The 22,259-nt window shown below is 46.3% G+C and overlaps 1 long non-coding RNA gene across 3 annotated transcripts in view; it reads left to right on the forward strand.

The window, feature by feature from the left end:
* LOC104914651 (uncharacterized) overlaps positions 1-18,096 on the forward strand; it is a 28,092-nt gene extending 9,996 nt beyond the window's left edge. For 2 of the 3 annotated variants that reach the window (XR_014879849.1, XR_004162097.2), the window contains one exon: positions 295-13,011. This is a non-coding gene — a long non-coding RNA (uncharacterized LOC104914651). Of the gene's footprint in view, positions 1-294; positions 13,012-13,041 lie in introns of those variants that run through there. The other variant, XR_014879848.1, reaches the window with a different exon arrangement.
* Positions 18,097-22,259: the final 4,163 nt, after the last annotated feature.

Consider the following 22,259-nt stretch of genomic DNA (forward strand, 5'->3'; position numbering starts at 1 on the left):
CAGTAGCTGGTAGACGTGCTGAATCTTCACGCCTGCTGTAAAGTGGTGTGCGAGAGGACTTACACCTCAGTGCTACCTGCCTTAATAGCATCTTTTAGTTCCGTGACCTTCCCTCTGCCCTAGCGCTCCTTTGTCCCTTTTTAAGGACAAAAGAAGAAAAAGAAGGCAGCTTGCATTCTGATGCTGGGTCAGTGGATGCAGGATGATTCAAATTCAGCACCTTCCTCCTAGCTACGTAGTACCCAAGGGACAGTATCTTACTCTGCTCCTTTCTATCACTCTATGCACTTGTAGGGGCTTATGGTATTACTGCAAAACACTCCGGACATGCACAGCATGAAGAAACAAGTTGGAAGGTACATTTAGATGCAGCAGACTCAAATCAGGTAAACTCGCAGGATTCACGTGGCCTCTGACACCAGGTGATTGCAAATGGTAATAAACACAATCCAAATTTAGGTTTGCACACGCTTTCCTAGGAAGGGGTTGGAAAATAACTGTGTTGTAACAGACTAAGTGGTTAGAGAACTTTGTTAATTCAGACATAAACCTGTTAGCATAAAATATTGCCAGAGGTCTGAAATGGCCTCAGACAGTTTACATTTTTCATCACTGCTAGAGACAACTAACCCTTTCTCTCCCTAAGGATAATATTGCTTCTCCACAAGGCAGCCCAAAAGCCAGTCTCTTTGTACACAAGAGAAATGCCTCTAATCTAGACTTTATTAGACCGATCATTATATAATGGCTTTAGAAACTCTGGACAAAACAGAGTAGTGGGTTCAGCCGACGGTAATGTCAGACTGCTGTCAATAATCCCTAGCAGATGCAAACGTGTGACCCTTTTTCCCATAATTGTTGAATATTTATTTTTATCTTATAATGTTAATAAGGTTTATTGTGCTGCAGAGAGAGCTGATATCACATGACCTTCATCTTCCTGACTCACAACAAAACCAGAAACATTACACTGCCTGTCACGTCCTGTTGTTTAATGATAATGTGTAGGTTAGTTGCTTTTCTTCTCCACACAATATTATTTATTCCTTTCGGACTGCCTTCCCTTATTTGGAGTTGCCATCGTGCTAAGCAAAAAAAGCGTAACTGAAATAAGAGATTCTGAAGCATCTTTTCAGCATGAGCAGTGGAAACAACAGAAAAATAGAAACAGTTTTTAGACAGCACTCGATCAGTTTATAAATGGCATTAAAAGACGTGATTGCCGAGAAGAGCAAGGACTGGATTTGAAGAAGCAGGAGACACTGAGCAATTCAGCCTTCCTAAATAAGACCTAGATAAAAGCCTGAGTAACCCCAGTCTCAGAAAACAAAAACAGACTATGTGAAGGACGTGGGAGGTAAAACACAGTCTTCATTTTCCTTGGAACAAAATTAGCTCTCCTCATGTCAATTGGAGATGGCGAGAGCCCAAAATAAAGGTTTGCATCTGGCCCTTTATTTGCGTTGTGCTGAGCTGGGATCCCCAGTGCAGAGAGCTCCTTTTGGATCAGCTACGCTGGTATTGCCTGGCACATAAGAACCACGTGGACAGAGATAGAAAAATGCAATAGCATGGAGAACCAGACTGTAGCTTAGGCTGCATCTTTTCAAAGTGCTGCAAGGAAAGGTGAGGCTGGTTCGTGGGTGGGTTAACGGGATCTTCATTTCACACACCTGGGAATGAATGGCTGCAGTTCCCTAAGCATTGAGTACCATTGCTGCATCTGGGAACTGCATCCCAGGAGGAGGAGCCTCAGCAGGGGGAGAAGCAAAGTGTGCTTCAGGCCCAAAACCTCCTGCCAGTCCCTGGACAGAGCAACCGCTGTGTCACACCATTTGATTCTTGTTCAGCTTAAGCAGGGGTGTGCAAAACTTCATCAGTGCAACTCAGAAAAGCAAGCCCAATGTGGGGATACAAAGAAGCATGGGAACAGCTGGGAAGTTGAACCCCTTGGGCTGGAAATCATCCTGCTGGAATGAATGGGACTGGTGGCAGAGGAGGTTCTCCACTTTCTGTGGGCAGGCACTCTGGCTTTGCACCAAGAGTTTGGGAAGCCCAGGAGATGTAGCATGTTGTCTGTGCCAGAGTTTTCCAGCTGCATCTTTCTGAGTGCAAACTTTATACGCTCTCAAAACAGCGAGGATAAGTCATTCTTGGTTTCGTTACACGCTTTAAATGGAGTGAGAGCCCTCAGCAATTCTAAAACATTCCCTTTACAGGTTCATTAATGAGACCTATGGGAATTGGATTGGGTTCTTCTTCACTGTTATTTGGACTGTGAGAAAAAAAAAATGCAGAAAGGCAAAGCTGTTTTCAAGCCAGGACTTTTTTCCTATCTCAAAACTGAAATGTTTATCAGGCTTGTGCTGCTAAGTACCAATATTTGGGGTATTTCTTAGAGTTGTGAGGAGACTTTTGGTTTTTTTTTTGTGTGTGTGTGTGCATCTGTGGTTAATTTTACTTACATCTCTGTGATCAGTTGTTTACACTGCTTTTTTAAACGTTATTCTACAACTGAAAATTATATCTCATGCTATAAAAAAAAGTTTTAGTCCATGTGGTAGTGAAACAATGTCGTACTTTTATTTTAGTCATAGTGTTTTCTAAGAGTTAGTGAAATGAATGCTAGGGTGCACTTGTGAATTTGGCAGTGCATCCCAATTGCACTGACATGAAAACCAAGCCTCTCTCCCCAGTGGTTTTGCACCAATGTATTTTCACTTGGGATCATTTTTGTTAGTACAATAAAAGCTCCACTGTCCCAAGCCTGATGCAGTTATATCAGTGATGAAAATGCTGTATCTGGGTCTGGCTGTGCCCCAAATCCTGATATCCAGTTTTCCTCCACTGCCTCTGAACTAGCACAAGCCAGGTCTTGGTTTTCAGCCTGTTACATTGATACTGAGGTAGCTAATGCATGACAGATGTCATGATGAAATCATAGATCCAGTGAGGTCACTGGCAAAGCTCCCATTCATGTAAAGAGTCACAAGGCTTTGTGCAGCACAATTTCAGCTCCATGTGCATTACCCAAAACACAGGTCACCCCCAGTTGCAAGATGGCTGCTTTTCCCAACACGGTGATCAAAAAGCAGCAGTGTTCACAGTGTTTGTAACCAGCAATTCACCGGCATCCTTGGGCATTTTCACATAGTGGGCAAATCCAACAGGGCAATTGCCTCCGAAACCCTTCTGCCAATAGTCATTGGACAGCAATGCTCTGTTGCTATCCAGGAACACTACCACCTTTTGGCTTACTCCTGGCCGGCTGCCAGATACCTGGGGACTGACAACCTAGAAACATTGATCCTGCTATTTGGGGTTTCACCAGCAGTGCAGGCTCAGGGTTCAGCACACAGTTCTGGGAACCATGGGGAAATAAGGCTACAGTTCTGCTCCTGAGCTGGGAGATAGGCCTCCGGGCGAGATGCATTTCTGTGCTTCAGAGCTGCATGTGCTCCCACGCTGTGCGTGTGGTTATGCAAACAAAAGTAGCTTGTGCCGTAGAGCTGCAGTCCCTGTTCTGTGTCATGTGCAGGCATAGGGAAAGCTGCTTCGTGTCTCCCTTAGAGAAACAGTACAAGCAACACCAGCTTGGATTTTTGGTGGCCCTCCATGAAGCAGTTTGTGAACCGTTAGTGGCATACTTGCTGCTATCTGGGAATCAATGGGAGGCAGTGATTCCCATGGGAAGTGGTGAGAAACAGCATCATGTGCCCTGGCTAGACTCTGTGATGCAGTGGTGCTTTAGATACCCAGGTTATTTACAGCTAGGCAGGATATCTCTGTCATACACTGTGGTGAAGGAAAACCAAAAACTACTGGCTATCTAGACACTATTCATCCATAAGGATAACTTATTTTATAATCAGAATGAACCATTCAGCGTTATGGACTGCAGTGGAAAAGATTAGGCCTTCAACATAAGTCAGAAGCAAAAGCTTAGTGCTGCCCCCCCCACCTTCACTGCAGTTCCTGTTCCTTGCCTCCATCCATTCATGCAAGAGGAACTTCAGCAGAGGAAAGTGATGCCTGAGCCCCCAGTCCCAGAAAACTCTGTAAGGCTGAGAATACTGGCTAAAGAGTAAAACGGATATGTCACCAAGGCAGTGTGGGATGGATTAATGAGATAGATGCAAACCACAAATGTGTTGTTCTGTACAGTCAAACTTAAAGACTTACATTCAGAAACAGAATATAGGCTGTAATCCTACCTGGAATCCTAGACTTCCTATCTAGAAAGACCCTATAAAAGATCAGTGTGTCTAACAGTTCAGGAAGGTTGTGGCTGGGGTGAGGAGGAACCCAAGAAAGTCCACAGAACAAAATGACTGAGTATTGGAGAATGTGGCGTGTAGTGACAGACTGGTGGAGACACTCCATCTGTTTAGCTTAACGAAGACAAAGTTGAGAGAGAGGATGACTTGATCGCAGTCTCTGAGTACTGACATAGCGAGCAGAAATGTGATAATAGAAGGCTTTTCAGTTAAGCTGATGCAACTGTAATATGATCCAACTGGAAGCTGGAAGCCAGACAAAATTTTGACTATAAATAAGGTGCAGATGTTTAACAGTGAGGGTAATTAACCAGTGGAACTAATTATCAAGAACTGTGGGGACAAACACCGACTTTAAATCAGGATTAGGGTTTTTTTTTTCTTTTTTTTTTTTTTTTGTTTTCTTTTTTTCTTTTTTTTCCCCCTGAAAGATCATAGAATCGTTTGAGTTGGAAGGGACCCTTAAACGCCATCTAATTCAACTCTCCTGCAATGAACAGGGACACCTACAGCTACATCAGGTTGCTCAGAGCCTGGCTCTAGCTCCTTCAGGAATGACTTTGGAGATGTCCTTCACTGCTTGTGTTTTACAAGAGCTTGGGCCTGGCTCGAGTCAGCCCTTTGGTCACAACACTGCACAGGGAGCCCATACTGCCAGCCCAATGGGCTCATCCTCTGTCCCACCTCTGCACTGCTAAAAAAGAGGATGGATGGATAGGAATGGGAAGGAAAGTTATAGGTGTTGGGATTGTAGATCCACCTTTGTGAAAGCCTATGCATTATCTCTGTGATTCAGTTACTTCTCAAAAGACATGAAAAGAATGAAAGAATTAAGATGGCAAATGCAATTGTCTGTCCTGCTAAAAGCATTGTGAGCAAAAGCAGCTTTCAGGAAGGGCAGTGACAGAACAACCTGGCTGCGATACACTGGGTTTGGCTGGGGAACGGAGCAGCCTACAAATTCCCAGGGGAAGAAACGGCCTCCTCCGGGAGTGAAGTCATCCAGGGGAGAGACCTGGTAACAGCCTACAGCCTTCCTCAGCCTACTGGGGACTCCCAGAACCTTCCTAAGCTTTCTAGGGCCTTCTGAGGCCATGAGGAGATGCAGGTCACAAGGCCGTCAGGCCCTGCCCGTGCTGAGAGCACCATGCTTAGACACAGAGCAGCCAAGCTGACCCCACACCCACAGTGCCCCCACAACCAGGCCGCTTGTCACCCTGCCCTCCGCCATTTCCCTGCTGCCTCCCCAGGGGAGGCTGTGTGGGGGCAGGGGGTGCCCAGCTGCCTGCTCGCACCTGCCACCGCTTGCAACTGCAATTAGTTGCACCCGGTCGAAGCCAAATTGAGGCCCCTTTCAAGCCGTAACTCTGCACATTCTGTTTCCAAAGGGAAGTTCATCTTTTATGTGCATGCAAAATGGATAACACCCAAGGAACTTTTTTTTTCTTTTTCTTTTCCCCTACTGCCAGTCAGGCGAGGATTTGTTTAAAAAAGCACTGCTGTGGTGGTGAGGTTTTAGGAATCCTTCTGGTTGGGCTTGGGAAAGGTTGACTTGTCAAAGAGCGGGCTCAGCGTGTGTGGCCTGCTCCTGGCGAGGGGTGCTCCTGCAGTGGATGTCTGACGTCGCATTGGCAGCATTACATTGCAGTCACAGCTCTCTTAGGCACTCTGCTCCCCACACCGTTCCCTTCTCCTGCAGTCTCTCCCTCAGGCTCTTCTCCTTCTCCCTCATTCCTCCTTGTTGTTTTTCCTGTGTCCGCATCCACATTCACCGACCCCCTTTCCTCAGGATGGCAGTGCGTGGTGGTCCCCAGCCCTGCTGAATCAGTTCTTCCACAGGCAGGGCTCCCCTCCCTGTGATTGACAGAAGGTGCTGATTCAGTAGTGTGTGGGGGATCCGGCAGCAACTGCATTAAGAGGATTTACAAAAAAGATAAGGCGTAGCGCTGAGCTTCCCTCAGTAATCGTACAGCACACAATTCGGGACTGCACTGGGAATTTCGGCGCGGCTGACAGGTACACAGTGCTGATCCAATTGTCCTTACATCCATTATTAGCCAAAATAAGGGGCAACTGGAATTACAAATGATTTCTGGGTAAACGCTTAGCTCTGATTCTGAATGATCTCTCGGCAATAATCCACACGTAATCCTCAGTACAGAGAGTGCTCGAAAGGCAGCTCCGTGTTGACGAGGCCTCAATAATGCATGGATGCCCTGATTCATGAAATAAAGGAGGAGAGGGGAAAATAAGAAAGCCATGTTTGTTTTGTAGCCTTTTTTCTGGGTTGAATAAAATTTAGGGATGTACGTGATCACATACATATCATTTATTAAGAGAAAATTACCTACTTGGTAATTATTTCTTTGGGAGAATAATTTTACGCCTCAGTGACCACGTAGGACTGTCTCAGGCGGGCCTGATGTATCTCAAAAATAAACAAACGAGCAAAAATTCCCTGCAATGAATTCGTTTGTGATGTTTATTCCTCAAAACACTATTTTGTGTTTATAGTGCCTTCTCTCTTTTCCTCCGTATGTGCTACTGTGAAATATCACCTGGCACAGTGACACTCACTGTGCCCCATCATCAGAGAGCCAAACAGTCCTTGCTGCGTTGGTCACCCTCACTGCCACCTCATGAGGTGAGGTGGGAAGATGTGCTACTCCCAGAGCACAACTCCCCAGAGGGGAGCTGGGGTCTCTTCCTTGTTTCTGGATCTTTGTCCCTTGGAGGGCTGCTGAGTACAAGGGGTAGGAGGGCTGCAGGCAGGGCAAAGGTCACTTGCATATGTATGAAACTAGTACCACAGGCCTCCGGTTTGTGCTGGAATGAGACCAGAATCAGAATTAAAGAAAGACAGGATCTGCAAAGCTATCTACTTATCTTGGTTGTCTTGTGGGGGGCATAATACTCAGGGCCAGGTTTTCAGAAGGCCTAATTCCCCTATGTACCCACTTGATCATTCCTGCTTTGCTATTTATCTCCTTTTAAGTGTGCTCTTCCTACAACAACTTGAGTGCTGGAGAGTGGGCACAGAAGAGTTTGAGTCTACAACAATTACTTGTGTGAGTAATCCCTGAGTAATCCCGAGAGGATTTACCTGTTTGACTAAGGACTCTCCAAATATCACCAAACCCTTCGATATATGTTCCAAAAACATATTTGGCCCATTGCTTCCTCAGGGACTTTCAAGGGTACAAGAGGAGGTTTACCTTAATTAACATTCCTTCAACATTTTAGACAATAGGTTCATCTCTTGGCTATACAACAGAGGAGTGTTGGAAACAATATCTATTCATCATGAATCATATTCTCCCAGCTACCTGCTACAGAGGTGAAAGCAGGCACTGTCAAATACCACTGAAGAAATTTAATCTTTCCCTGCTAGCAAATTCTGAAAAAGCAAATAACATTTTCATAGTTTGTTTACTCATTTGTTCCTTAAAAGAGGCAAAGGAATCTGTGAATCAGAAGAATTTCCATCTCAAAAATTGCTTTGGCAACCAGTGGCTTGTAATTTAAGATTAAGTGATTGAATTTCATGCAGCCTTGCTTAAAATTCACTACCCCACACACTGTCACCATACACTTAAAAAAAAAAAATCTAACAAGAAACCCCAAACATCTATAACGTTACTACAAGTCAGTCAAAAAATGTCCAATCATCTGGGAGGTGACAAAATGTGCTTAATGAAGATGTAGTCTGCACGACTGCTGGATTTTTCCCCTCATAGCATTCACAGCCTATCAGAGTTCCCATTCCCGTGCAGTGCCAGGCTCACTTCAATCAGGATGCACAAATCAGTGGAGCAGAAATGCCTCTTTCCCTCCATCACCTGAAGCCAATGCTGATTCATCCTGCCACTCCTCTGAGTTTACTGATTGCTGATTCATCTTTTCCCCCCTTTTCTTCCCCCACCTCGTACTAAGCATCCCGCGTTGAACACAACGCACTTAGTTTCCAGATCTGACTGAAAGGGAATATGGAAATTAATTGGCTCAGACTGCTAGCAGCCTTTTGCACGTGCCTGTACTCCGTGAGAGGTGCAATGCAATTGCCTTTCCACTGTAGCTCCTTATCAGCCACCTGTCTCCTTGCGTGTGCTTCCTTGTCTGCTCTCAGCCTGGGTGCTGGAGATGGATGTCCCCTTCCTCTTCCTGTTCTGCAAAAGGGAGGGCAGCTGGCAGGGCTGTCCTTGTGAGGGCTGAAGCTGTCCTCGTTTGACTTAAAATAGGACAGATTTAGTGAATTCTCCAGCTTGTGGTAAATAGCGTGTGACTGCTGCTTTGGCGAAGGCTGCAGAGAAGCTGTACAGCACAGTGGAACTTCTACTGAAATGGTTATTTGTTGTCTCTGCTGGATGCAGGTCCCGGCTGAAAGAAGGCAGCTGAGGAATGTCTCTTGGCCATGAGAGGAGTGTACCGGGACCCTTGTTAGTTGGAATATAATCTGGCTCTGCAGCTACGCTCCATCCCAAACGTTTTTACACCTAGGTTTCTATCTTCCATTGGTTTCATGCTGAATTTTCTCATGGAACTTCCTCCCAGCTGCAGAGAATTTGGGTTTTCCTGGTGAAATATCCCTGCGTCTTTGATGCTAGAGTGCCGTTGCTAGCACCGCAGAAGTCCCACTGTCCCATAGAGCACATATATACATAAGTATAGGTATTTTTCTGAGGAGCTGCCCACATTCCTGTGGAGCTTTTCCATCTCTGTGACAATAAAAAAGCTGTGGAAGAGGGAGGCCTTATCTCCATGTTGTACATGGGTGAGGTCCAAAAAAGAGCAAGGGAGAGTGAAGTCAGAGAGACCAGGAGTACATATATAGGAGGGGACAGGAGTGGAGGCCCACAGTTTGGACATACAACCGCCATAGGGCTCTGGGAGTGCCCCAGCACTTGCTAGGGGGCAATGGGCTCCTTTGAAGTGGTGCAAGACCCAGCCTGACTCCATCACCCTTGGCATCATCCCTTGCATCCTCATTTCTGCAGGCTGATGGTGTGTGCCCTGCTAGGTCCCTGGGCTTGTACTCATTCATGTTTGTAGGAACCCAGAGGATGACTCACATTCTTACAGCACCGTAGATCTGATGCTGCCTGTGATGTCTCTGGCAAGATGCCCATCTTTGCCTTTTGTGTTTGAACAATCTCTTGCTCAAGGAGCCCTGGCCTGCTAGAAGGACTATCTCCTATTATTAACACAATAGCAAGAAATGAAAGGGCAGGCACATTTGTATGTGGTATCATTTATGCAGAAGACATGATCTCAGGCACAGTGGATGACAAAACCAAATGAGAAACTTTTCTTCTAGTTTTATCACAGTTTCTCCCAGAACCTCTGCTGCTTGCATTCTGGAAATTTACAGGATGAAGGATTTTATCATGATATCTAATTCTAATCTGAAGTGATTTACTGTTAAGTTGAAAATCAAGCCTGTACATATCCCCCTCCAAGTGGTTTCTATGACAGTTTCTATTAACCATAAAAATGTCACTTGCTAGGAAGTATCAGCCTTCTTATAGGCTTTGCAATCATTGCTACCAGATGCACACTTACTGAATGGAATAAATATTCTTGTACAATTAGCCTGGGATGCAGGACATGTCTGGCTATCTCTCCTGCCTCCAAAGTGAAGTTTTCAAAAGCAAACCCATATATCAAAAGATGAGCTCTACCTGGATTTTCTGAAGTTCTTCAGATCTTGCAGTGTTATAATGCTTTATGGATAAAGCACAGTGGTGTGTAAACTTAGGCTAAGTTTTCTTCATTTTAATCTGTATAGGCAACTGCAATACCCATTTTTCATTGTTTTGATCCTGTGGAAAAAAATATTTGATCTCTATTCTGTGATTTCTAATGTATTTTGAAATACACTAATGGCTCTGTGGCAGTTCCTGCTGTTGCACAGTCACGGTGAAGCTGGTACTGTCTGGATGCACCATACGCACTTTGTCTCCACCTACCCTTTAAGGAAATGACACACACAGCCTTTCTTAAGACGGGGGGGTGGTGATGACTTCTTCCATCTGTGGGATGTGTTAGCAGCGTTGAGACACAGATTTGAGTTAACCTTATCTTCAGGTATGAGCTGAAATGGGAGACTGGGTTTGTGTCATGCACTGTCAGAGATCTTATCCATTACACTCAAGGTTTTGGTGAGGAACTCAAGAAATCAGCCTGAATAATGAAAAAGGCATTTGATCAGCTGCTCTCATGCTGTGTCTGCCATTGAAGCCATACTCTGGAGAGGAGTCAGAACGGAAGTTGTAGGCTGGATCTCCACCGCTGTGTTTGAATCTGAAGATTGAAATCTAGGGTGCTGCAGAGCTGAGCTGGTGGACTTGGACCGTGAGAGACACATTGCCCTTGCAGCAGAGGAAGCCTTGTGGCAGAAAAAGCAAGAGACCTTGTCATTTTCATCTGCTTGCAGAATAAGGTCATATTCTGCTCTTTTTTGCACCAGTCTGACCACTGAAGTCACTGGATGTGGGCTTGTGTATTGGGGAAAATACTACTGTGCTGCAGTTTGCAGCTGGTGCAGTGAATGGAGATGATATGAGTAAATTCTACAGAGTCTGCATCACTTGGTGAAGTGAGCTTAGAGCCTGGGTGCTTCTGATACAGTGAGGTGGAAAGTAAAGAATCTAGTCCCATTTCTAGAGTAGGGAGTATTTTTGAAAGTAGCAGCTCTGAGGGGGCACGTGGACTGTGACTTCAAAAAGGGTTGTAACTGTGCACCAGCTCCAACAGTTATTCTAGTGTGAATGAGAGCAAATGAACTCCTGCATCTGCTCATAATGTGAGCAGAGCCATGCCATCAGTGCAGGAAGCTGTATGTAAGCGCAAGTGGGAGCTGATATGCTGCTCTGGGCAGTGCTCATGGGAGGAGATAAGGTAGACAACAGAAGGGTTTTGCTCCTTCTCTCCTCTTTGTCTGCTTTCCAAAGGCTATTGCAAAAGCAGAAAGGATTTAAAAATGTCTGGAATAATGATTTGCAATCTGTCAAACCTGCTCTGTAAGGAGAATCTGAAGAAACTCGTTCTATGAAGCTTAAGAAAAAAAATATTTAAAGTATGACTTGACTTCAGCACAGGCAGGGGGAACATATTTCTGAGACTAGTGGGCCCTTTGTCTTTTATCTATCACATATGTATGTATTCCAGAGCTAAAAGCCGCTGTGCATCCTTCGCCCATGGAATTAACAAATAAAAGTTACAATACAGAATATTATACCATTCCAGATACTGTTGTCGGAAGGAAAAGTGCATGTGGTCTGCTTGTGACTGCAGAATCTGTGATGAAGACCTAAAGTTTTCCTCTTCTGGAAACACTGTTAATAGTTTTTTCACATGATAGAATTGGCTTGAAATGATTCCACTGTCCCTCAAAGTCTTGTGAAAATAGAAAGCATGCTATACTAGCATGAGAAAAGATGTTGCTCACAGATCTCTAAGAACCAAAAAAGCCACAGATATTCTCTGTGGGATGAGAAGCTTTTTCACTGCAGCATTAACACATGCACTTTGGAGGCTCTCATCTCGGCCAGTGTCTGAGCATGCTCTTGCATTATATCCAATGGCTCACGAGCAAAAGCACTGGCTTTTATTCAGCACCGTGTTGCTCCGGAATCAATGTCAGCTAAGCATTTTCATTGCTAACAAGCTGAACGTCTTCATAGATATCATTTGGAATAAAATGGGATAGATGGCACCGGAGGGCTCTGATGGACATGAATTCTCCAAGCTGTGAGCCCTTCGTTCCTGACAGAGTCTGAGAGAAAGGACAAAAGTAATTTTTGCACGTTTTCATCCCTGCCATCTCTTGTGGCTCTGAAATGGCTGAATGTCACCAGAAAAACAATGACTTAGCAAGGACTTTGTGTGGATAGATCTCAAGAGTGGGATTTGCAGGCCACACTGAAATAATGCATTGCATTTTCAAATTTCAGTTCAGTGAAAGCTTGGGAATTAATTGGGCCAGTTGGTAAGTGACCTTTTCCATATTTCAGAGTGATAGTAGATACATGCACGCTGTGTGCAAAGGCCCTTCCTGAAAAACATAAAGTTGAGCTAATATGCCTGAAAGGTGCCAGACTGGTATAAATGGGAAGTAAAGACTTTCATCTTCTTCTCAGGAAGAGAGCAGTGAGGCAGTGGCACAGGCTGCCCAAGTGCAGTCACTGTCCCTGGAGGCGTTCAGGAACCATGTGGATGTGGCACTGAGGGACATGGGCAGTAGGCATGGTGTGATGGGCTGACATGGGACTAAGTGATCTTAGAGGCCTTTTTTGACCTTAATGATTCTATGATTCTTTGATCTGCAGAGCAGGTATGACGAAGGCCGTTGGCAGCATGAACTTGCCTGTGTAGTGCAGAACACAGTGATCAATTACTGACATTTGCCTCTGTGAGGAGAGAAGTAAACACTCACTGACAACGGGATGGTCCCAGCTTACCACCAACTGAAATTTGTTGTTATCATGCATTAGATTCCCCCATAGCAAATAAAGAATTGGAACTGTAATAAAGTATTGAAATTGCAGTAGAGGCTATACATGACTTTAAACTGTGTCATAAAATATATTTTAGGTGGCTATAACAATAAAAATGTTTGAAAGCCAGGACAGCTCAAGATTTCGTCATTTTCCAAAAAAATCCCAAACAACCCAAGCCCTCTCACTCTCCACTTTTTAAGCAAAAGCATGCACAGCTTCTGTCTGTACCAACAGACTTAATGCTGACTTTTTCCCTCTGTGTTCAGTTTGCAGGGGAGCATGCAGAGAAAACCAGAAGTTTGAAGAAGCTGCTCGCTGGCAAAGCAGACTGCAGCATTTGCTATGGTGGTCGTAGATCAGGCTGCTCACAGAAAGCGGCCCTTGTCTGAAGATTCCCACTCAAGTCCCATTGACTTTATGGATAGTCCTCGGGATCTTGTCTGAGCACATCCAAATGTTTGTACAGCACCTGATGCAAACAGGCCGTCGTCCTGCTTCATTTGTCAAATGATAAATAACATAATAATGCTATAATTGAAGTCATTCATACAGGCAGTAATCATCTGGTGATTCAGTACAGCACAGACTTGCTAGGTGGAAGGCTGCGCTAAGCTTATGCGGAGACTTCTATCTTGCTCATCAGTTTCTGCATGCTAAATATATTCTGAATTTACGAATGCTGAAGTTTTAAGGTGAGATTTTCTATGCTTGGGCTCAACCCAAAAATGATTCATTTCCGTAATGCCAGAATAAAACTGTTCAGGCACTTTTGAGTTATGTAAGACTGAAAGACAAGGTATTGATAATGTTGCTATTAACAGCAGAATCAAGACTCCTTGACAGCACCTATAATAATATTTTTTTATTTATTGAGCAAGGAGCAGCAATGCAGAGGGAGGTAGAAGGCAGGAAACTTTAGAGAGTTTATGCCTGCCAGCGAGCAGCACTTGGTCCAGAAATCAGGCTCTGGCAATGTGCAGTGCACGGCAAAAATACTTGAATTAATGCCTAAGACCTTGCTGATACATACCTCATAGTTAATCTGGTTACGCGGGGTTTATTTCACAGTCGGAAGTTCTTGCGCTGGAAGGGAGTCCTGCTGGGGTTTTCTGAGCACACGATGGAATTAATGAATGCACGAATGCAGCTTGCCAGCCCAGATTTAAATTGCTTACTAGATCAAAATCTCCTCGTTTTCTCTGTCCTTTTTTTTTTTTCCCCTGTTTTTTTTTCTTCTTTTTTTTTCCCCCAGCCTCTCTGTCCTTTATTTATTAATTCGTTTAGGAAAACATATCAAGAGCACAGAAACATCACCAAGGTAGCGAATGCAGGTAAATGGCTGTTTTTTTCTTGCTGGCCCGAATCCTTGCACGAGGCTTTGAGCTGTGATTCTGGGCACGGGGCATCCTGGCAGGGGCTGGTGGGTGGCTGGTGCTGACTGTGTGGATGTGAGGAGCCGTAAACACCAGCAATCCCTTTCCGCAGCCCCTGGGAAAAGGACGGCATTACGAGCCCTGCTCTGAAAGGGCAGGCAGTAAACCTGGGCTGTTTTGCACGAAGGGTCACGTTGTTTCTATCTTTTGGATCCACGCTGCCTCTTGTCAGATTTTAATGGGTGCTTGCAAATAGTGTAATATTTTGATTTATTTGGCCACTGGGCAGATCTCCAGCCTGCTGTCTTGACTGTAGCGTTTGTATTTTAATAGGAGTTTTAAGAAGGCTTGGCTAGGGCTATTTAAGGTAGTCCCTGAGCTTTTATGTAGACCTTCTCAGCTGTGATTAGAAGTGCAGCACCGCAGAGACGTGGAGGCAGATTTTTAGGATGTGGAGACGCAGAGATTCTGCAAGAGTGCCCTCAGCAACATCCTCCTAAAAGCCTCTTTCAGATGAGCGAGCTCATCTCCCGCTGCCCGTTGCATCCCTTTTCACATCCCAGCTTCTGGACTCCTTAACACTGCGTCCAACCGTGCTGCGCAGGGCCAGGATGAAGGCAGCCCTTGCTCCTCCCTGAGCCGCTCAGGCTGGGCATGGTGGAAGGAAGGATGCCTGCTCACCCCTCCCAGCTCCCCAGCACCTGCTTTGCAGGGCCGGACACCTCCCTCCTGGCCCTGGTGCTGGGACGTGCTGCAAGGAGGTAATGTATGGATGCACGGAGCTCAAGGCAGCGAGACGCCTCCCCGGACTCCTGTCTGCATGCTCATGAGCAAAGGGGATAGGAGACAAATGCGGCTCCTTCAAGGTGAAGGGCAGCGGTGGCATGAAGGAAAAGTAGCCTGTGCTCTGTGCTGAAGCCAGGAGACCTTCCTGAAAATTCACTGCTTTTCATTTTTAATGATGTCTTAGATGGGAATTTCAGAGCTTGTGAAAACAAGAGGCTGATAAATGTGCAGGGTTAATCAAGAGAGAGCCTGCCAACGTATCCAGGTGTCCTCAGCTGTACTATCTCTGCTCTTCCTCACCTTTCTCCCCCTATGCTGCAGACACAGCCTGAGCAGGGATGGATGGCTATGCTGCGTGGTGCAGTGCAGGCACTGCATTATTCACCAGGTTTCCTTGGCTCATCTAGAGACTTGACTGTGAGTTTGTCTCCAGGTCTTCAGCTTTGCAAGCCCAGTGTGCCCACACAGCTTTGCCTGCTTGGACCCTGATCCCACCAAGGAGGATAAAGCAGGATGAGCACCAAGATGCATTTCTGCTGCGCAGCATCCCAAAGGAAGTAGGAGCTCTTCAGAGATGAAAATCTGCTTTAACTTGCAAGATTCAACTCTCCATTAAATGAGGAGCTGCAGAATTCACCTGCTTGGACTTTGAAGGGTTGTGGTGGTCACCTAACCAACCCTTTTGGTGGGACAGTTTAATTTCTGAAAGGGTACTGTGGCCCCAGACTCCCCAGTCACAGCCCAGAAGCAGCTAAAGCAAGGAGGTGTGATGACTGCAATGGATGGATGGATGGATGGATGGATGGGTGATTTTAAAAGGCACCTCGGAGCCCATCATGTCACCAATTCTGCAGCTCTTTGGTTCCAGGTTCATCACGAAACCCTTCAGAGACATTGAACTACATGTAGCACCCTCCCTTCCTCATCTGCCTGTCCTGGGGGCAGCTGAAGGACACACTTGGAGAAGGGAAGCTCCCAGCCTCACGGCTACCCAAACACCTTGGAAGAGGGCAGGCTGTGCCCAGGTGATAAACGATTGCAAGGCAGCCCATTAATTCAGGAGCGAAGATACAAAAAACAGCCCATCAGAGCTTCAAACTTCACCATTTTGCTGTACCAAGCCTCCCTTGAAATGCTAATTAAAACGAGCTTGGGGAAAGGAGCCTGCTAACGAGATCACAGCCTCTCTTGGATCGAGCAATAGACATGTAGTAGGCATCCATGTTTCCCCCGTATGCTTATTTTCCAAGCTGAGTTGACTGTAAATGTTGCGGTAATGTGAAACCCACACAGGGAGCGGGATGCAAACACAAAGCAGAAAGAGAGGCGAGGCCTAGTCATGGAGCTGGAATAGAAAAATACATGGCAGTCTTCGGCATATAAATAAATAACTGCCCGAAATGAGGGCTAATTAACTTGCAATAAACCGACTTAACCACTTAGGGGCAGCGTTAACACGGAGTTAACATGCAAAACAAACCTGAGTGTTCTCACCTGGTTAATTTAATATGCACCCTGAATATTCATCACGTATCAAATACCGATACATCCACGCGCTGAGTGATGTGGTCTGTCAAACCCAGGAACGTGAGATAATAGGGGTAACTCAGTCGCTGCTGCGCAGTGTTAACTTTGATCATTTGGTGCTTCTAAACACATCCATAGATCTAGGACTTTGCTTCTTTTCCTCTGTCAGGGTCACGGAGTATGTTCTATACAAAGATTAAAACCTAAAAAAAGGACATAAAAAAGGGTTTCACTTAAAATAAACAGAAAGAAGATGAAACAGAGAAAAGCTGTCTTTGAGAAATGCTGCTCTTGCATGCAGGAGCTGAAAAACCCATTTTATCTCCATGGCCACATTCAGCGTCACTTTACTTGCACACAATATGTTTCTTCTCTACCACGTATTTAAAAAAATCCCGGTTCCTTGAATTCCTCTGAAACGTTTCCTTGCATCATAAGGGAGTTCAGACTCACTGCAGGTGTGTTTACACTCCCGGATCAGTACAAGTAAATAAAGGAAAGGAGTTTTGGTAGTGTGGTTTGACTAGCTTCAGGTAGCTCTGGAAGGTGGAGGCCATGGGAAAAACACAGTCATCTGTTTTTTCGGTTTCTTTTGCAGCCATCAGGCAGTACTGCTGGGGCACTGGGGCACTGGTTCTTGCAGCATTGAGGTGCCCAATACAGCAGGTGCTCTCTTAACAAGCATCAGGAGCACCAGCTTGCTCAGCACAAGGAATGCAGTCTGGACCAGGTTCAGGTGTGCCATCACCTTTCTGGTGAGTGCTTGGCAGTGGCTGAGAAGACAAATGATACCTGATCTGGCACAAAGTGAGCTTTGTGCAAAGATACAACATTGAACATGGCGTGAAGTTAAATTGGGGTGGGTAAACAATATCTGAGCTGGCAGAAGAAGCTGCTGGTACAAAGCTGGCCTGTCAGAGTCATTAAAACCAACTCCAGCCGGCAGAGTGAGAGCCGTGTGTCTAAAGGCACTTTTGCTGTGGTTACCAAGCGACCCAGAGCCAGATTTCCCACATTGCCAAACCCAGTGCTCAGGAAAGGAGAGGGAAATGTGTGACCTTCCTAACTGGTATGCCTCTTGGAGGGAAGGCACTGGTACAGAGAGGGTGGTGAAGGGTTGGGGATGCTCAGCAATGCAGATAGGGACCTTGTCTAGCACTACCCATAGAATCAGAATTGTTTGAGTTGGAAGGGACCTTTAAAGGTTACCAACTCCCCCGCAATGAACACCTACAGCAAGATCAGGTTGCTCAGAGCTCCATCCAGCCTGACCTTGAACATCTCCAGGGATAAGGCATCCACCACCTCTCTGGGCAGTCTGTTCCAGTGTCTCACCACCCTTATAATAAACAACTTCCTTATACCTGATCTAAATCTTTCCTTTTTTAGTTTGAAACCATTTCCCCATGTCCTATTACCACAGACCCTTTCAGGTCTCACTAGAGCCTTCTCTTCTCTTCTCTTCTCTTCTCTTCTCTTCTCTTCTCTTCTCTTCTCTTCTCTTCTCTTCTCTTCTCTTCTCTTCTCTTCTCTTCTCTTCTCTTCTCTTCTCTTCTCTTCTCTTCTCTTCTCTTCTCTTCTCTTCTCTTCTCTTCTCTTCTCTTCTCTTCTCTTCTCTTCTCTTCTCTTCTCTTCTCTTCTCTTCTCTCCTCCTCCCTCCCCCCTCCTCCCCTCCCCCCTCCTCCCCTCCCCTCCCCTCCCTTCCCTCCCCTCCCTTCCCTTCCCCTTCCCTTCCCTTCCCTTCCCTTCCCTTCCCTTCCCTTCCCTTCCCTTCCCTTCCCTTCCCTTCCCTTCCCTTCCCTTCCCTTCCCTTCCCTTCCCTTCCCTTCCCTTCCCTTCCCTTCCCTTCCCTTCCCTTCCCTTCCCTTCCCTTCCCTTCCCTTCCCTTCCCTTCCCTTCCCTTCCCTTCCCTTCCCTTCCCTTCCCTTCCCTTCTCCAGCTCTCTCAGCCTGATCTCACAGGGGAGGTATTCCATCCCTCACATCATTTTTGTGGCCCTCCTCTGGATATGCTCCAACAAGTCCACATTTCTACTGAGGACTCCATATCTGGGCTCAGAACTCCAGGTGAGGTCTCATCAGAGCAGAGCAGAGGGACAGGATCACCTCCCTCTCCCTGCTGGTCACGCTTCTTTGGATGCAGCTCAGGATACGATTGATTTTCTGGGCTGCGAGGGCACATTGCTGGCTCATCTCCAGCTTCCCATGCAGCAGCGTGGTATGAAGGAGTGGGAGGCACTTCACTGTGGCCAGCACTGCTCACACTAAGAGAGGGAGACAGGCTCCAGAGCTGTTGCCCTCACAAAAGAATTAAGCTGACTGAAATGCACTCCTGTGAGAAAAGGAGGCAAGCGTGCTGCCAGAAGAGAAAAACAAGGAGTCTGCTTTACAGGATCAGCCACAGACCTCCCTTCTCCACTGCTGTGATATTTCTTCTTTCACCTGCCTCAAGTGGATGAAGGAAGTCATTATCCAGGCAGTCACTTCCCATAAAATTTTCTTCAGGACAGCACAGCCCAGTGCCATGGTTCTTAGGAACCGGGAGGAGAGTTGCGGGGCCGAATTGTCATGCGTTATGCTGAATATTTACTCCTTATGCATGCTATTTTATTTTAAATCTAGCGTGTAATATGCTTTGCATCTAGCATGTTGCTCTGGTGCGTTTTTCCCTTGCCCTGCCTGCCTCTTGCTGGCAGCTGCCATCGCGAAACAAAAGGCAGCTGCCAGTTTGAGTGAACATCTCTCTCTTTCCCCGCTTGCTCTTGGAGCTGACGCAGTGCCACTACCCGGATGGGGTGACAGGCATGGATGTAAGGGGCTCACTGCCCTCAGGATGCTGGGGCAGGAGGTGCCTCTGGAACTCATTGCCGGACCTCAAAGCCACGTTTAAGCTCTTGAGCCTGGCTTAGCAGTTGCCAAGAGGCAATGGGCTGTCACCCTGCCAGCGCACCACCTCCAGCTAGCTCCGCTGCAGCAATCGGCCATTTCACGGGATTTAATGTTGCTGCTTTTGGCAGAGGTGACGGTTTATCACGTAGCACTTTGGCCTTCTGCCCTAAGGTGTGTAACGAAACATGGGGATTTCCTGCTTGGAACAGGTGTTATCCCAAAGTCGGATGGAAAAAAGCCTGAAAGAAGAGAGATTGAGCTGAAGCAGCAGCTGAAAATTATAGAAGAGATGTTTCTGCTTTCCTGGGGAGCTTTTACCCTGAGCTGCAGTCAGAACATGCTTTGGGGAAAAAATGCTGAACTCTTGACTGCTGTAAATAGCCACGGGCGGGATAATGGCTGAGAAGGGAGTGCTTCCTGCTGGGACAGGGGCAGAATGAAGCACAGTTCTCTGGAACTGCGGTTCACTGGCACGGGTTCAGAAGTTCCTTATCTCTCCCAACTGTAATGGGGCTGGGGAAGAGGTGAGACACATAGGGCAGAGAGGTTGTGAGAAACTGAGCAAGACCCCAAACGATAGTGTGAAAAGAAAGAGCCAAGTAAATGCAATCCTCAGTTCCAATCAGGAAAGTTAGGAAATGAGATCTGAAACACCCTCCTGGGAGTCTGGTGTGTGCTGAAGAAGCACACTGAAAGAAATTCTCATGCAAGCCATGTCACTGTGATTGTCAAAGAAACTGAGCCCTCACTCCTTTCTTTTGTGGCAATTTTCTTTCAGACAGCTCCTGTCTTTTTTTTTTTCTTCTTTTTTTTTTTTTTTTCTTCCTTTTTTCCTATAATAGAAATGGATATCCTCACATTATTCACTGTTAGCTCTTTTATTGAAATTATGGGATTTAGGACTTGTTCTCAGGGATAGTTTGGAAAGGTCCCGTTTGTCTGATTTGCCTGGTAATGAAGTCCAAAGCAGACGTTGTTTTCCTAAAGCACAAGCTTAGTGAGGAAAGAAGCTGCAGAGGACAGGTCTGGAGTCCCTAAGGAGCTGTCAAGGCAGGGGAGAATTCACAAATGCAGGTGAGGAGGCTGTGTTTCTCCTAAACAAAGAGCAAGCCACGTTTCTCAGGTGGAGATTATTGCCTCTAAATTAAGGAGGGCTGCAAACAAAGAATAAAAGTTCATTGCCATGAGTGAGAGAGGGCATCTTGTGTTATCTCAGAGTGCTACTGGTTTCTCAAATAGGCTGGCAGGTGTACTGCTGGAAAACAGGGGCAGGGAAAGGGGAATGTGAGCATTTTTGACTTAACTGTCGTAATCCCCCTTGCTTCAGCACCTGGATGGTGTCCACAAGTTTTCTCTGGTTCCAAAAACCATGCTGGAAGTATAGTTTATGGAAGTGTTTGCAGTTTGATTTATCTGAGCCACCTGCTAGGAAGCAGACTGTGGAGCAGCAGCAGAAGCACAAGTTAACGGCTGGATTCCTTCAGGCTGCCTGTGGCTCTCTTGATCTCATGCTCTGCTCTCCCAAAGTTGTGCTGTGAGACCACCAGTGAGCCCCACTGCAAGGATCTCTGCTGCTGTGATGAGATGCGGGGTCCAGACTTGCTTTGACCTACGCACAGGCTGTATGACGGGCAAAGCAGTGTTTTGCTCTGAAAACCAATGTATTTATTTTAACTCCTGCAGCACTGATGAGATAACGCAACTCTGACCGGATTTCTGCCATCCTGTCCTCTTGATATACATTGATGTGCACCTCTGGGACACATGGGCTGTTTCTGGTGTAGGCAAAGAGCATTCCCATGCCCCTGAAACAGTCTTCTTCATCCTGTGACGTGGTGACCTTGTGGGTCTCAGAGGTGATCTTAGACATAAGGGAGCAGGAGGATCTCAGGGCTCTGGCATGGATTCTGCAAGTCTTTGGTCCACCTTGCAGAGAGATGCTGCTGAAAAACAGGGGACCAAAGCCACCTGCTTCCCTCTGACATTCCTTGCTCAGTGAGAAACTGGCTTATGTATGACTGATTCCCCCTGTGAAGTCAGGAGTGACAGTGAGCATGAATCAGATTTCCACCTCCCAAAGCAAATCAGTAGTCTTTCCCTCATGATAGCAAGAACAAAGAAAAATATTCTTCTACAGCCCTTTCACCTACCACGCCTTCAGCTGAAACTATGGTGTGTACAGAAACAACCCCTGCTGCCCTCCCTCTTGAGGGATGCTTGCCAGTGGCAACGTGCTGAGTGAGGTTGTGTGTGTGTGGCTGCAGAGCCCCAGCTGACTCTCTGTCCCCAGCCATGTGTCCACGGAGTGATGTGAGGATGTTGGGACCAGCTCTGTGCTCAGCCAACAGATCCTGCTTCGTAGACGCTCTCACAGCAGAGCACTTCGCAGCCAGTCCACTTGCCAGGGCCTAGGGCTGGGGCTTGGCCTCGAGTTTTTAGGCCAGATCTTCCTCACCAGATTCTCCAAATACAAAAGTCCTGTGTCTTAACTCTGAGTTTTTGGGGTCCAGACCACACAGCCAGGGCAGGTTCACTTCTAAAAGGGCCCAGCTAGGAGCACCTTTCTGGAGGGCTTGACGTTTACAGTGAAAATGTGCTGGTCCTCCCAGGCACGGTCCTCCCAGAAACTGAATGACAGTGAGTGCCAGCTGCCTGTATACCTCAACAAGTCATGGAAATCCCCTCCTTTTTGTCAGTAAAGGACTGGTGTGTGGGGAAGGGAATGCTGTGCTGGCGCACTGCTGAAGCCTCCCTTTTAAGATGTCTTATAATGTCTCTTTTATCATGTCTCCCCTTGACCTGCCAGATCTTTATGCCTCTTGAAAACGCACCAGTGAGGCTGAATTTCAAGAGTCACCTTGTGCCTGTTACCTGCTTATCATCTCTCAAAGAGGAAAGCAGAAAACAGGG

Source organism: Meleagris gallopavo, chromosome 1 (assembly GCF_905368555.1).
Source record: "Meleagris gallopavo chromosome 1, MGAL_WU_HG_1.1, whole genome shotgun sequence".
NCBI lineage: Eukaryota > Metazoa > Chordata > Aves > Galliformes > Phasianidae > Meleagris > Meleagris gallopavo.